We start from the raw sequence: 17,371 nt of genomic DNA on the forward strand, positions 1-17,371 counted from the left end.
CCGATGTCCTGCCGGCTGACTGCAGGTTCAAACGGCGGCGGCGACGGGAGTCGGGTTTTTTGCGCCGGCTGCTCGGCGGGAGGGGGGGGGGCCGCGTACAGCAGCCCCCGACCGGCACCAATGGCGCTGTTTCTCTGCTTTGCGGAGAATCGCGTCCCGGCGTGGCGCGATTTGCGCCGGTCGCGGGTTTCTCCGGCCCAGCCCTGGGCTGAGAGAATCCCGCCCCCAGTGTCAGCAAAAAATGGCGCTCAGCCAGTTCTGATGCTCCGGTCTCCTACTGGCGGCGATATCAAGGTTTGCACCCTGTGCCAGCGGGAGAATGCAAATGGGTCGAATTGATCCATTTGCATCCTATTAACGAGCTGGGCATCGGATTCCCCAAGCCGGGATTCACGTGGGTGTGAATTGGTGCAGATAATTGCCAGCTTGGTCATGGCGTGGTGGATGATGCGGTGGGCCAAGGGGTTAACTCTTTAAGCGAGTTGCCCGCAAAGTCCATTGGAGGCCTCCCCCTTCCCCACCACAATGCTCTTAGACCACATCAAAAACAGTGAAGTGCTCTCTGTGGAGAAAAAGAGGAAGTGAAAGTACTTCACTGCTTTTGTTGTGGTCCAAGAGCTGTTCATTGTAGCTAGATGTTTATAAACATTGCGGTTAGTTTCACATCTGGTTATTTGAGATTCATTCAAGCATGAAGGGAAATTAAATTAGACAATCCAGACAGCTGGGTTATATTAACTGTCAATCGCAGCCTCGGAAAATCAGTTTCATATTGATGTGAACAAAAGCCTTGCAGATCAAAGATCTGAGTGGGTTTAATCCCAGTTGATGTATTTTTCACTTTCTATGAATTTAGATTGCTGCTTTCTCTGCCTGAACCAGCAGGTGCATTGCACAGGTGTGTTTTAAAGCAATGATTTTTTCACTGTCTCTGTTTGGACTGCTCCCTAGCTTCCGGGCAGGGGTCTCTATAATTTGGGGGTCTCTGGTGGGGGGGGTCTCTGTAATGGAGGTTTTTGTGGTGGTGGTGTCTCTTATGGGGGGGTCACTGGTGGGCGTCCCTGTTATCAGATGGTCTCTGGGGTCTTTCATATGGGGGTCTCTGGTGGGGGGGTGAACCAGCAAAACCTTTGTTGGCGGTTGGTTACATTGAGGGGAGAGGGCGCAAGCCGCCGGACCTCACTATCGGGCCGCCTGCTCAAAATGGCAACCCAATAGTGGGATTCACGAGGGAATTCCACGCAATCCGTGCCATGCATAAATTTGCTTGGCGAGGAATAGTGAATCGCCTCTGGATTGCTGCTCCCAACATGAGCTCAAATCAGCGATGATTCATCTCCAATGGGAGAACTTACAAACAGAGAATCTAGCCTGTTGTACTTTGAAGTGACCAGAAGGCTCTATACATCAAATTGATACTTACTTTCCGAAAATAAGAAAATGAGAAAACTATTTTGAAACAACTTTGCTCTTGCATAATTTTTTTTAAATATTGATATAAATGATCATGATTAGAAAATGTTAAAAAGGCTCCACTAGGTCTTGTCTTGTTTAGACTGATGAAGAATGCCAAGTGGATTTGGAAAATGTAGATATTTTAAGTAATTTTACAAAATGCTGTGGTTCTTTGTGTCTGGACAAAGCCAGTGGTCCCAATGGCATTCCAGCTGAGATCTTCAAAGCTCGTAGGCGTTTGCCCACATCAAAACCCCATGAATTTATCCTATGGATTTGGAAAAAGAACTCTCCCCTGACTTCAGGAATATAACAATTGTAACCATACTCAAGAAGGGAGATAAATCATACTGTGGAAACTATCACGGCACTTCCTTCTTGTCCAGAACAGGAAAAACCCTGACATGCATTCTACTGAATCACTTACTTCCTGTGGCTGAGGAAATCCTCCCCAAGACACACTGTGGCTTTTGGACTTTACAGAGGAACAATCTTTATTGCCAGACAAGTCCAGGAAAATGTCAAGAACAACACCAGGAACTCTTTGGCCTAACCAAAGCATTTGACTTAAGAGGCTCTATGGATTGCACTCCAATGATTTGGAGTGGTTAGCACTGCTGCCTCACGGTGCCGAAGACTTGGGTTTGATCCTGGCCCCGTGTCACTGTCTGTGTGGAGTTTGCACATTCTCCCCATGTCTGAGTGGATCTCAACCCCACAACCCAAAGACGTGCAGGGTAGGTCGATTGGCCATGCTAAATTTCCCCTTACTTGGATGAAAATAATTGGGTACTCTAAATTTATTAAAAATAAGAATCCCTACTTTGTAGAAGGAGGCCATTCTGTCCATCAATTCTGCGCTGACCCTCTGAAAGAGCACCCCACCTTGGGTCAATTCCCCACCCTATCCCCGTATCCCTACCTCGGGGCGATTTAGCATAGCCAATCCACATAACCTTCACATCTTTGGATTGTGGGAGGAAACCGGAGAACCCGGAGGAAACCCACACAGACACGGGAAGAATGTCCAAACTCCACACAAAGGTTGGAATCGAACCTGGGTCTCTGGCACTGTGAGACAGCAGTGCTAACCACAGTGCCACTGTGCCACCCTTCATGTACCATTTACCATCTACTTGACAGTGGTTATTCACCTTAGCAAAGATCAACTTTTCCTCAGATGTCATTATTAAATACCATATGAAGAAGTCTTAAACTTCAGTTGCCTCCATGCCATAACTAAACAGACCACCAAAGACATACTTGATCCACAGTTTGCGGATGGACTGAAGTGTCATTGTCCTCCCTGCACCAGATTTGCAAGCCACTTTCAATCTTTTCAGGTCATCATAAAAGAAGCTGGGTCTGTCCTTGAATGTTGCCAAACCAAAACTTACATATCACCCCACCCCTGGTCTGCCAAATTTTCCACCTTCCATTGATGTTGAAAGAGAGACTCTGGCACTTTCCATATCTTGCACGTCTACGTCGGTCCCTTGATTCGAGTGTTGAGAGCCCTCTGACAGCTGCCTCTGTCAAAAGACCACCATTGTCGAGGAGATCCAACTCCAGATCAGCTGTGCCAGTTCAGCATTCTGCAAACTATGGCAGCGAGTGTTTGCCAACAAAGACCTCTGAAAGGCAACAATAGTGCTAATAGAACAGGTGTCACCATAATTCCTGTTCTGCAGTAAAACCTGGGGCTGGATTCTCCGCAGTCTCGTGCCAAAATCGCGCTTGGCGCGGGGGTGGAGAATCGAAGTTCCCGACCGAATCAGGCCCAGGAGAATCGCTCTTCCGCGAATTATCCCGGCGGCTGAAGGGTCATTGCCAAAGGCTCTCCCAGCGATCCTCCACTCCCGACCAGCCAAGTTCCCAACGGCGTGGAACTAATGTGGCATGGCCTGTCGTAATTCACGCACGGTGGCTGCGGACTAGGTCCGCGGCCGCCCTGTTGGGGGCGGGGGGATCAAGCACCGTGGGGGGGGGGAGGGGCCTTATGGGTGGCTAGGGCAGCGGTCGGCCCGGTCCGATGCAGCGGCCGATTGGGGGGGCCTAGATTGTTCGTGTTGGTCCGCGATCCGAGTCCACCATGACACTTGGCGCAGCTGCTGGAGGCCGCCGCCATGTGCATGCATGGACTCGGAACCGGAGGTGCAGCCAAAGCTGCCTGAAGTTCCTCGGGTCCCTGCTAGCCCCCTGAAGGTAAGTCAATATAAGCCTTTTATTTTTTGCAGGAAACTGGGGAGTGCAACACCAGCGTTTTTACGCTGCCATGGGTAAATAGCCCCATTTTGGGAGAATCCAGCCGCTGGACTGTTACACATAAGGCCACTGGAGAATTTCCATCTGCAATGCCCCCACTACATGCTCTGTATGCAAGAGGAGGACCATGGAGCATCCCTAGTGTCCAATTTGATGCCAGTTCCACAAACATTCAGGCAAATCTCTGCAAAACCAGTTTTGATGGACTGGACACTCTTGGGATGGCTGAAACCCATCTTCCGTGCTATGTCCTGTTTCCTGAACTTTCAAATGGCCAATGTTCCAGAGGATGACAAAGAAAACACTTCAAATGCATTCTGAAACTCACCTTGAAGTATGGCAGCATTGACATTAATGACTCAGAGGAACTTACTACCAATTGTTTAGAATGGTGACAAATTGTCCATCAAGCTGCATCACACTTTGAGTCACCATGCCTCTTCTTCCTTTTCTGCCACCGCTCAGCCTCATCATTAAGGAACCAAATCCTGCATTCCAGATCCCACCACCTCGATGGACATCGTGCCTCATGTGTCCAAAGATCTGCAGATCAAGCATCAGCTTGTTCAGTCACATGAAGGCCCTTGGCAGAAACTCTCAACCCTCGAATCAAGGGACTGACGGCGATATTTCCTTGTGTGAACTTCACCCAGTTTATATTGTGCAATAGATCCAGTAGCTCCGAAAGTGGCACAATATGACTGCACAGGGATATTTCTGGCTACAGTCCTTCCCTAATGGCTGGGAATTTCTCTGCAAGCTAGAAAGCATAAAACTGCTTTGTTGACCTTTATGGGAAATCTGGACAGCCAGAAAATAAATCTATTGAGTAGCACTGCTGGTAACAGTCACTTATTTTGCTGCTTCAGCTCAGCTTTTGATGGCATGGAGGGAAACTATTTATTTTGCTTATATTTCTCTTTGCACCATGAGCAACATTGTAGGGAATAAATAGCCCCTTTCTTCAGGCATTCTTTGTACAGACCACTTGCACAATAGAATATGAAAAAGGTTGACAAACATCAATTTCCCTCGAGAGAGAGAGAGAGAGAGAGAGAGAGAGAGAGAGAGACATGCACGCAGAAGAAAAATTGAATGATAACAAAATAAAATATTAGAAATAATAACTTTTGATGGAAGGCTATGTCCTGGGGATGGTCGCAGAGGACCAGACAGGCTTTGTAAAGGGCTGGCAGCTCTCTACTAATATAAGGAGGCTGTTAAATGTGATCATGACTCCGTCAAGAGGTCAGGTACCAGAGGTAGTGGTGTCCATGGATGCGGAGAAGGCATTTGACTGGGTGGTGTGTCGGTATTTGTTTGAGGTCCTGGGATGGTTCGGGTTTGGGACGAAGTTTGTGGCATGGGTGCGCCTGTTATATGTGGCACCTGTGGCAAGTGTATAGACCAATGTACTTTGGGTTACACGGGAACAAAGCAGGTGTGCCTGCTGTCGCCGCTGCTGTTTGCGCTGGCTATAGAGCCTCTGGCAATGGCCCTGAGGGGTTTGGCAGAGTGGCAAGTGATTAATAGGTGGAGTAGAGAGCATAGGGTGTCGGTATATGTGGACGACCTGTTACTGTATGTGTCGGGCTCGCAGGAGAGCATGGGAGAATCATGAGCTTGTTGGGGAAGTTCAGGGCGTTCTCAGGATGTAAATTAAACGTAGGGAAAAGTGAAGTGTTCCTGGTGAACGAGCTGGGTCGGCGAGCCAACCTAGCGGGGTTACCATTCAAGGTAGCCACAGACAGGTTTAAATATCTGGGGATTCATGTAGCAAGAGAGTGGACAATGCTGTATAGGTGGAATCTAACAAAGCTGGTGGAGGAGGTGAGTTCTGGGGTTTCGGGAGGTTGGAGAGATTCTGGTGAGAGTGTTCGCGCACTAACGAGGATAGTGGGGGAAGAGGTTGGGCTGGACCCTTTGGTGCCGATATTTGGGATATCGGAGAAGCCGGAGCTGATGGATGGGAAGTTGCTGTTGTGGCCTTTGCCTGTCTGATTGCCCAGTGAAGAATTCTATTGGAATAACGGTCAGCAACGCCACCAGGGGTGGTGGCTTGGCTGGAAGACTGCTATCACTTTCTCCGTCTGGAAAAGGTCAAATATGAATTGAGGGGTTTAGCGGAGGACTTTAAGGCAAGGTGGGGAATGTTTGTGGCCATGTTGGAAGAGTTGTTCGTCACGGGGGGGGGGGGGGGGGGGGGTTGGGGAGGGGGAGGGGGAGAAAGATGAGAAATCTGTACAAACTGTACATTGGGGAGGATGCCCCTCGGGCTGTTTGTGTTTCGTAATCATTTGTATAAGTTTGGAATAAAATACACTTAATTCTCAAGCTGCATTACCCACCACATAAACAGTTGAAGTTACATTAATTCGGTATGGAAGCCTTAGTTTCGATCACCACAAACAATGGCACAAAGCTTTGAAGTCTCCTGGCTAAAAATATGACACTATAAATGAAAAATTAAACTGAATAATTATACATGGCTACATTGATGCAGTACATGACCATAAGTAACATGATCTTGTTGTGTCTGACAAGTCAGAAGTCAGCAGCAAAGGCATCAAAATGTATAGAAAACACATAAAGCATGCATTTCTTATACGTGCTAGTGTTCTCTTTGTTTGGTAGTGGAGTTGACATCAATGCAAATCACAGAAATAAATTATTTTGTGTCATTAACAAGCTCCCTTGATTTTAATAATTCAACATTCCTTATTTCTTGCTTTTTACAGTTAACCATTGGCATTTTTGATTGAAATGTTTCCTTTCAAAGGGTATCATAAGTTTAGCTTCTCTAGATTTTTGTGTATCCTGCATGAATGGTGTTATCTACATATTTAGAGTAAATCATTATCTTTACTTTTTTTGGTCTGTATCTGCAAAGCCAAACATAACTATGTAATTTTTTTAAGAGAAGCAAATTATTTTAAAGAGTTAGCGATTTTTACATCATCTGCATACCAACATTTAATCAACCAGAATGGATAAATAAAAGAGCATGACAAGGTAAAATGTTCATTGTGGCTATGTGACACTCCCCCCATTGCAATCTACCACTTTATGGAAAACGGCCTCTTTGTCATCTTTGTTCTCAAAAGATGGTCCCGACTCAATTTCAGAAATATTGCATGAATTTCTTCTCATCTTGGATGCAGAAATATTGATTGACGTCACAGTGTTTGCTTTTGGGAAGTGCTCAGGATCATCATTCATCTCCTGACTGGTAACAAAAAGCGTTCTAAAAATAGCAACAAGGAGTGAAAGGGGATTGGGCAGACAAGCATGTGTGAATCTCTGAGGATTTTCTAACCTGACATTAGAAATGAGTGTTTTCTGTGGAAATTGGATTTGGACAGTTGCAATTCCAAGGCATTCAAGTGATGTGGAAATTTTAATGTTGTGTCTATATCTTTGAAACAAATTAAATGTATACTTATTACTTGAAAATATTTGAATAAGGCCAATTCATCTGTCATCAGCTATAATATGTATTTTTTTAAAGCTGAATGAATTCTCGCATAAATGAGATGCAGCTTTGAAAGAGCTGATACAATTGGCAGATGTTAATTAAAATTTTCTCCTCCTGCTCAATTTTGTGTCATTGTATAAATTAACTTTTATCCCTCATCGTTTTAAATCTTGCTCCACTTTGCACTCTATTAATGCCATCTTGAATCACCCAAAGTGAGTATGTGACAACAGACTCCAATTTATTTTCTCTTCCGACGTTGAAATAGCTTCCTCACTGTGCCATGACTCAAAGCTAAGCTTGTACAATGTCTAAGAAACATATAGTGATTATGCACCTTGGGAGTCGGTGAATAGGGTGCCTACTGCAAGGTGATAAATAAGAAAAATATTTAGTTAACCCATTGTGGCAGACTTGTGTCATGATATGCAGACACACACATAATGATATACAGACAAGCTGCTAATGGACACAGAGAACAGGACATGACCAATAAGCAGGCAGGACACTCAGGGGTGGGATCTGACTATAAAAGACACGAGGCACTCACACTCCGCCTCTTTCCACTGATGAACATCTAGAGAGTCAGTCAAGGGTGTTGTTACAATCTCACACCTCCACCACGTGGCTAAGAGCTAGTCTGGTTCAGTCAGAGTGACCACACTTAAGTTAGCAGAGAGTCGAACTCACAAAGAACTGTGCTAACTGTGCCATTAGTTCAATAAACCTGATTGAACTAACTTCAAGGTCTGGAGTATCTTTCTGATCTAAGCTGCATCCAGTTGCAGCCAGTGTTAGACCAGTGTACCTAACACGACATGATACCAGGAGACTAATAATTTAAGTTGGCTTACCTCAGTCCGTTCCGTGACAACCAGCAAATGTATCCCGGCACCATGGAGAAGATTCAGGCTCCTCACCAGCTCAGGACCTCTGGCAATCTCAGTGCCAACTGGCGGACATTCAAGCAAAAGTTTCTGCTGTACATCACAGCCTCAGAGCTCGAGGGTGTGTCTGATGCAAGAAAGATCGCGCTTCTGCTCTCAACAGCGGGTGATAAAGCCATCAAACTCTTCAACTCGTTTAACTTCACCGAAGACCATCCTGGACAAGTTCGACAGTCACTGTGAAGTGGACACCAATGAAATCTTCGAGCGCTACATGTTCAAACAACGTCTTCAAGGTAAAGATGAATCTTTCAATGCCTTCTTAACTAACCTCCACCTGCTAGCGCTGTCCTGCAACTTTGGTGATATTGCTGACTCCATGATCAGAGATCAAATCATGATTGGATTTCACTCTGATCCTCTGAGAGAGCAGCTCCTAAAAATCAAGCATATGACCCTGCCAGTCGCGATTGAAACATGTACAGTGCATGAGCATGCAAAAAAGCGGTATTCCCAATACAAATGGGCTGAAAATGAGAAACTTGCCTCCCACGAGACAGTGAGTGTGCAGACCATCTCCCGGATGCAGCGCCTCAGCATTGAAGACAGCGGCCATCTCGTGCACTTTTCCCGGAGCCCCACGCATGCACGATGCAAATGGGATAACAAAGCGGCCGACACCCACACTGCACAGGTGCAGACGTCTGCCGACCGCACTGCGCATGTGCGACGACGTACACCGCGTCATGACGCCGACGTCATGACGTGACCGAACTGTGGCAACCTGCAAGAGGCAGGCGATGTTTAAACTGCGGGAAGCCTGGATACTATGCAGCCTTGTGCAGGTCTGCACCATCAGTCAGAGGCCAGCACTCCCAATTCCGACGACGGCATGCCCAGAATGTACAACGATGATTACAGGATTCTGATCCTGGCAGTACAACGGATCCAGGCGACGAGTGCCTGGAGTCCGCCTACAGATTGGGCATCATTACCACACATGAACATGCCACACCTAACTCATCTCACATTCAGTCCATCCTCGCTGTGGATTCGGAGGACAAATGGCGTGCGGTGATGCAGGTCAACCGCTGCTCCATCCAGTTCAAGCTGAACACAGGTGCTTCTGACAACCTCCTCTCACAGGCAGACTTCAAACGCATCAAGAAGCCCCCCAAGGTCCTTCCAGCCCCCTGCCAGCTCCTGGACTATAATGGTAATGCCATCACGGCACTGGGGTCCTGCCATTTACTCGTCTCCAACCGGAGTACCCATGCATGGCTAAGGTTTTAAATTGTCAAGACGGACAGGGCATCCCTACTGGGCGCGCATGCCTGCAAAAAGCAAAACCTGGTGCAGCGGGTTTATTCAACGACATCCTCCAACGTGGATCTTCAAGCTGGCATTGACGACATGCTCGCTCAGTATCCAGATGTGTTTGACGGGATGGGCACTTTGCCATATCGGTTCAAGATCCTACTGCGACCTGATGCCAAGCCAGTGGTCCATGCACCACGCCGGGTCCCGGCTCCGCTGAAGGAGTGCCTGAAGGAACAGCTCAAGGAGCTGTAGCAGCTGGGGATCATTTCCAGGGTAACCAAACCGACTGACTGGGTCGGCTCGATGGTGGTGGTTAAAAAACCCTTTGGAGACCTGCGCATCTGCATTGATCCCAAGGATCTCAACCAGAATATAATGCGTGAACATTACCCCATCCCGAAGCGGGAGGAACTCACCAGTGAGATGGCACATGCAAGGTTTTTCATGAAGTTAGATGCGTCACATGGATTCTGGCAAATCCAGCTGGATGAGTCCAGCAGAAGGCTCTGTACCTTCAACACACCGTTTGGCAGGTACTGCTGTAACCGTATGCCGTTCGGCATCGTCTCGGCATCGGAGATATTTCATCGCATTATGGAGCAGATGATGGAGGGCATCGAAGGGGTTCGTGTGTATGTGGACGACGTCATCATATGGTCCACGACCCTTGAGGAGCATGTTTCCCGTCTCCAGCAGGTATTCCGCCGTGTCCACACCAATGGCCTGAAGCTGAACAGGGCCAAATGTTGCTTTGGCATGTCAACACTCAAGTTCGGAGGAGACCAGATCTCTCAGCAGGGCGTGTGCCCCGACACAGACAAGGTCAAGGCCATCGCAGCCATGAAGGTCCCGAAATACAAGAAGGCGGTGTTGCACTTCCTGGGCATGGTCAATTTTCTGGGCAAGTTGATCTCAAACATGGCCTCACACACCACGGCCCTACGAATTTCTTGTGTTTTAAAAAAAAAATGTAATTTAAAATTTAAAATGGAAAAGTTGAGAAAGGGGTGCACATAGTGAAGCAGCTCATCTGCAAGGCCGTGGATTCAGCGCCTGACATTCACCTTGCACAGCCCGCGTACAGGGCGACCCCACTGTCCACTGGCATGTCGCCGGCTCAACTCCTGATGTACTGGGACCTGCGAACGACACTTCCAGCGATACACCTGCCCAACCTGGATCACCTCCCGGTGCTGCAAAAGGTGCAGCAACTCAGAGATCGGCAAAAACAGGGCTATGATTCTCATGCCACCGATTTGTCCATGTTATCCCCGTCAAACACTGTTCGGGTCAAGAGCTCTGATGGTCAGCTCCAGCTGTTGTTGTTCGACAGGCTGCCCCCCGCTCGCATGTTGTGCGTCTGGCTGATGGTTCTGTTGTGCGACGCAACAGACGGGCACTGCGCAAAGTTGCCTGCCCGCAACCACATTCTTCTCCGTTTCCTTCTGTTGTTTTGCCACCTCCTGATACCTCGACTCACGAGGCCACCAGTCAGACTTCCATCCCGCCCATCAAAGCGCTGTCATCCCCACCACCACCTCTCCGGTGGTCGACAAGGATCAGACGCAAGCCACAGAGACTGGACTTATGAACATTTGTTCTGTTTGCTATGTTCTAGCATTAGACAGCTGTTTTCACATGTACATATGTTCACATCCACTGCATGTATATATGTTAATATTGGCCTACTCTTGTAATACGTTCACATATGTCATCCAAACATAAAAAAAGGGGAGGTGTCATGATATGCAGACACACACATAATGATATACAGACAAGCAGCTAATGGACACAGAGAACAGGACACGACCAATAAGCTGGCAGGACACTCAGGGGTGGGATCTGACTATAAAAGACATGAGGCACTCACACTCCACCTCTTTCCACTGATGAACATCTGGAGAGTCAGTCAAGGGTGTTGTTACAATCTCACACCTGCACCACCTGACTAAGAGCTAGTCTGGTTCAGTCAGACAGAGTGACCACACTTAAGTTAGCAGAAAGTTGAACTCACAGAGAACTGTGCTAACTGTGCCATTAGTTCAATAAACTTGATTGAACTAACTACAAGGTCTGGTGTATCTTTCTGATCTAAGCTGCATCCAGTTGCATCCAGTGCTAGACCAGTGTACCTAACACGACAACTTGGTCAGCTGGAACCCGAAACAGGAAGGTCTACAGTATGCAGGTTAGATGTATCAATAGGCCTGGGTGTCTTCTGCTTGGCTCCAGATAAACCAAAAGGCCCAGTAGTTAAGTGGTAGTTGCTGGACGATCAGCAGGAAGATCATCACTGTTTTGCATTGTTAGGCAGCACAATCTTAACTACAGTAGTCAAATTCTAGCAGTACGGGCAATTCGGTGGCGCAGTGGTTAGCACTGCAGTCTCACGGCGCCGAGGTCCCAGGTTCGATCCCTGCTCTGTGTCACTGTCCGTGTGGAGTTTGCACATTCTCCCCGTGTTTCGTGGGTTTCGCCCCCACAACCCAAAGTTGTGCAAGGTAGGTGGATTGAACACACTAAATTGCCCCTTAATTGGAAAAAATGAATTGGGTACTCTAAAATTATTTTTTTAAATTCTAGCAGTCCAATGGGCAAAATTCTCTGGTATCGGCGCGATGTCCGCGGACTGGAGCCCAAAATGGCGCGAATCAGTCGGGCATCGCGCCGCCCCAAAGGTGCGGAACGCTCCGCATCTTGGGGGGCCGAGCCCCAACCTTAAGGGGCTAGGCCCCCGCCGGACTAATTTCCGCCCCGCCAGCTGGCGGAAAAGGCCTTTGGTGCCCCCGCCAGCTGGCGCGGAAATGACATCTCCGGGCGGCGCATGCGCGGGAGCGTTAGCGGCCGCTGACGGCATTCCCGCACATGCGCAGTGGAGGGAGTCTCTTCCGCCTGCGCCATGGTGGAGACCGTGGCGATGGCGGAAGGAAAAGAGTGCCCCCACGGCACAGGCCCGCCCGCGGATCGGTGGGCCCCGATCGCGGGCCAGGCCACCAAGGGGGCACCTCCCGGAGCCAGATCGCCCCGCGCCCCCCTCAGGACCCCGTAGCCCGCTTGCGCCACCTTGTCCCGCCGGTAAGGTAGGTGGTTTAATCTACGCTGGCAGGACAGGCATTTTAGCAGCGGGACTTCGGCCCATCCGGGCCGGAGAATCGCGGGGGGGGCCAGCCAACCGGCACAGCGCGATTCCCGCTCCCGCCGAATATCCGGTGCCGGAGAATTCGGCTACCGGCGGGGGCGGGATTCACGCAAGCCCCCGGCGATTCTCCGACCCGGCGGGGGGGGTCGGAGAATCTCGCCCAGTGTGTGTATTTGGGGTGTCAAAAGCTCTGTTAACCTACACTTAATACTTCTGAATTTTGGTCTGCAATGTTTAAAATTGGGAAGAGAACATGCACTCCCCAGTTGGGCCGTGAGCTTGTAAACATGGTGGTGTTGGTTTTGGTTCATGTCAGATACACAGCTACTCAGCTTGTGAGATCGTGATGGATTACAGTAAACTAGCATACAATTGTAATGCCTTCCACTACATCAAAATGTGTGGAATAATTCTCTAAATATTAAAATAATGGAGAATACGGTAATGCCTTGAGTCCCAACTGAAAAATGTAATACATTTACATATTGTTTATATTGTGGTGCTGCCTCTGAAGACAATCATGCCTTCAAAGAGTTCTTCAGATCCAGGCGGCACCAATTCTTGGGAGGTAATCTCACTGTCATAATATCCACTCATGTATATAATGAGATGCAGACAGGCAGTGATTGACACATAGGATGACCAGTAAGCATACAACACAGCACAGCCAATCACCAGACAGGACACTACCACTATAAAGCCAGAGGGCACTAGGTTTCCCACTCTCTCGGGACCCAGCTACTGAGACAGTCAGAGTCCACGAGCTAGCAAGCACAAACATCATGCGTTAGCTAGTAAGTCTGGTCAGGCTACTACAAGGTCACTAGTCAGATCAGTAGAGTGTCGACCCACAGCTGAATATGTACAGCAGTTCATCTAGTTGAATAAAACAGTGTTGGATCTTCTCCTGTGTTAGACGTCTGTTTCTAACTTCCCTGCATCGAGTGCAGTCCACATCGAACCAACCTGCCTAACACATCATGGTACCAGAGTGATATTGATCTTGACGGACCTACCTCGAGTGAATCAGCATCGACCAGCAAGCGGCCATCCAGCGAAATGGAAAACATCCAGCCTCCTCCGCAACTCCACATCTCCGGCAACCTCAGCGCCAACTGGTAAATCTTCAAGCAAAAGTTCCTCTTGTACATCGAGGCCTCCGACCTCGAGGCAGCATCGGATGCCAGGAAGATCGCGCTATTTCTCTCCTGCGGGGGACCATGCCATCTATATCTACAATTCGCTTACGTTTGCCAACGGGAAGACAAAATGAAATTCAAAACAGTCCTGCTGAAGTTCGACAGCCACTGCGACATTGAGGTGAATGAGTGCTTTGAATGGTACATCTTCCAGCAGAGGCTTCAGGGTAAGGATGAACCTTTTCAGTCCTTCTTGACCCATCTCCACATCCTAGCGCAGTCATGTAACTATGACTCAATGGCTGATTCCATGATCCGGGATCAGATCGTTTTCGGGGTCCACTCCGACTCCATGCGGCAGCAGCTCCTTAAAATCAAACAGTTGACCCTCTCCGTCGCTATCGAGACGTGCGTTGTCCATGATCATGCCAAGAATCGTTACTACAACATCAGGGCGGCATAAACTGCAAAGCTGGCCTCCCACGAGGCAGAAAGGGTGCAGGCCATTGTACAGATGCAGGGCCTGAGCATCGAGGAGAGTGGCCGTTTTGCGTGCTTTTCTCGGATCCCTGCGCATGCGTGCCGCGACCGAGTGGCGATGAGACCGAAAACCCGACTGCGCAGGTGCGTATGTCGGCCGACCGCACTGCGCATGCGCGATGGCGCACGGATCGTGCTGACGTCAGCGTCATGACGTATCCGAATTGTGGCTCCGCCCACTTAAAGCGGCAATGTCCAGCAAGAGGACGCCGATGTCTCCAGTGTGGCAAGCTTGGCCACTACGCAGCCCTCTGCAGATCCGCTCCACCGCTCAGCAGCCAGCGATCCCAGCTGCGGCGCAGAAGTATCCATTCAATACAACAAGACATGCCAGATTCTGATCCCGACAGCCCAATGGACCCTGATGCTGACTGCCTCCAGTCTCCATATCGGGTGGGCATCATAACCACACATGAGCTGGCCTCCACCACACCTGCGCAACACCTCTCGATCCTCAGTGTGGATCCCGATGACGAGTGGTGTGCTGTCCTCACAGTTAACAAGACTCGCATCCAATTTAAACTGGACACTGGCGCGTCTGCGAACCTCATCTCACAATTCGACCTCGACACCATCCGGGCCCGACCAAACATTCCGGCCTGCCAGCTCCTTGACTACAATGGCAATGCCATAGCTGCCTGTGGCTCGTGTCAACTAGGGGCATCCAACAAGGCGATCAAGGCAACGTTCCGATTTGAAATCGTCGGGCCTGACAGAGCGTCCCTGCTCAGTGCTCGCGCCTGCAAGCTCCTGAACCTGGTTCAGCAAGTCCACACCATGTCATCGTCACCGGCGACGGCCTCGCCCGACGGAAATTTGCAAGCCGACAAAGACAACATTATCATGCAGTACCACAGTGTATTTGATGGAATGGGCACGCTCCCGTACCGATACAAAATACTGCTCAAGCCGAACGCCACCCCCGTAATCCATGCACCACGCCGGGTGCCGGCACCCCTCAAGGATCGTCTGAAAAAGCAACTACAGGACCTCCAAGACCAGGGCATCATCTCGAAGGTCACGGAGCCAACAGACTGGGTCAGCTCCATGGTATGTATAAAGAAGCCATCAGGAGAGCTCCGCATTTTAAGGATCTAAACCGCAACATCATGTGGGAGTACTACCCGATCCCGAAGCGTGAAGAGTTAACCAGTGAGATGGCTCATGCCAAATTCTTCACTAAGCTGGATGCCTCCCGGGGTTTTTGGCAAATATAGCTGGACGCGTCCAGTCGCAAGCTGTGCACGTTCAACACCCCGTTCGGCCACTATTGTTACAACCGCATGCCTTTCGGTATGATATCTGCCTCTGAAGTGTTTCATCGGATCATGGAGCAGATGATGGAGGGCATCGATGGGGTACGTGTATACGTGGACGACGTGATCATCTGGTCCACAATGCCCCAGGAACAAATCGCTCACCTCAGGCAGGTCTTCCAGCGAATTCATGAACATGGTCTCCAGTTCAACAGGCCCAAGTGCTCATTTGGTCAATCTGATATAAAGTTTCTGGGCGACCACATCTCGCGGCAGGGTGTGCGGCCAGACACGGACAAGGTCTTGGCGATCAACGCCATGAAGATCCCGGAGGACAAGAAAGCGGTCCTCCGCTTCCTCGGGGTGGTCAACTTTCTCGGGAAATTCATTCCCAATATGACATCCCACACCACGGCCCTCCGCCATCTTGTCAAGAAGTCAACGGAATTCCAGTGGCTGCCCACACATGAAGCGGAATGGCGTGAGCTGAAGGCAAAGCTCACCATAGCCCCAGTTCTAGCGTTCTTCGACCCAACCAAGAAAATCAAGATATCAACTGATGCAAGCCAGGATGGCATTGGGGCGGTGCTCCTCCAGTGAGATCACTCCTCATCCTGGGCTCCAGTGGCATATGCGTCCAAGGCCATGACGCCCACTGAGCAACCCACCAGATCGAAAAGGAATGTCTGGGTCTCCTGACAAGAATAGTCAAGTTTCATGACTACGTTTACGGCCTGCTGAAATTCACGGTGGAAACGGACCACAGGCCTCTAGTCCACATAATCCAGAAGGATTTAAATGACATGACACCTCGGTTGCAGCGAATTCTTCTTCGACTCCGCCGCTATGACTTCGAACTTGTCTACACGCTAGGCAATGAGCTGATCATTGCAGATGCCCTATCCCAGTCCATCACCACACTGTGTGAACAAGGTGACTTCATCTGCCACATAGAAGCGCAAGTGCAGTTGTGTGCCACCATCCTCCCAGCCTCTGACGAACGGATGGTCCAAATACGTGAGGAAACGGCCAAGGATCCTTTACTGCAGCGTGTGATGCAGCACCTTACCCATGGCTGGCAGAAAGGACAATGTCCCCAATTCTTTAATGTTAAAGACGAGCTGACGGTTGTGGAGGGAATCCTTCTGAATCTCGACAGGATCGTTATTCCTCAAAGCATGCAGGCTATGGTGCTGGGTCAACTCCATGAAGGTCACCTTGGAGTCGGGAAATGCCGCTGCAGAGCTCGGGAGGCAGTTTACTGGCCGGGCATTAACCAGGATATTGCCAACACGGTCCTCAACTACCCCACCTGTCAGAAGTTTCAACCGGCACTTCCGGTTGCGGCTATGCGGAGCTAAGTCGCACGTTCGGCAGTTCCCGACAGAAACGGACTTTTGGGCTCATTTTAGGGGCCCTCAGCGGAATTTGTTCGACGGTTCCCAGTGTGGGAAGGTGATAGTAACATTTCCCCGGCACTGTATGGATTGGACCAGGAGTGGATCGGTGAAAAAAGTAGCTTTGGAGCAGCGAAAAGTGCGAGAGACGAAAATCAAGATGGCGGTGGGTGGAGACCAGGCAGCGTGGGCGCAGTGGTCGCAGGAACAGCAGGAGTTTCTCCAGCGCTGCTTCGCGGAATTTTTAAAAATTCTTTTTTTAAATAAATTTAGTGTACCCAATTAATTTTTTCCAATTAATGGACAATTTAGCATGGCCAATCCACCTACTTTGGGTTGTGGGGGTGAAACCCACGCAAACACAGGGAGAATATGCAAACTCCACACGGACAGTGACCCACAGCCAGGATCGAACCTGGGACCTCAGCGCCGTGAGGCTGCAGGGCTAACCCACTGCGCCACCGTGCTGCCCTCGCTTCACGGAATTGAAGGCAGAGC

Source organism: Scyliorhinus torazame, chromosome 14, assembly GCF_047496885.1.
Source record: "Scyliorhinus torazame isolate Kashiwa2021f chromosome 14, sScyTor2.1, whole genome shotgun sequence".
Classification (NCBI taxonomy): Eukaryota; Metazoa; Chordata; class Chondrichthyes; order Carcharhiniformes; family Scyliorhinidae; genus Scyliorhinus; species Scyliorhinus torazame.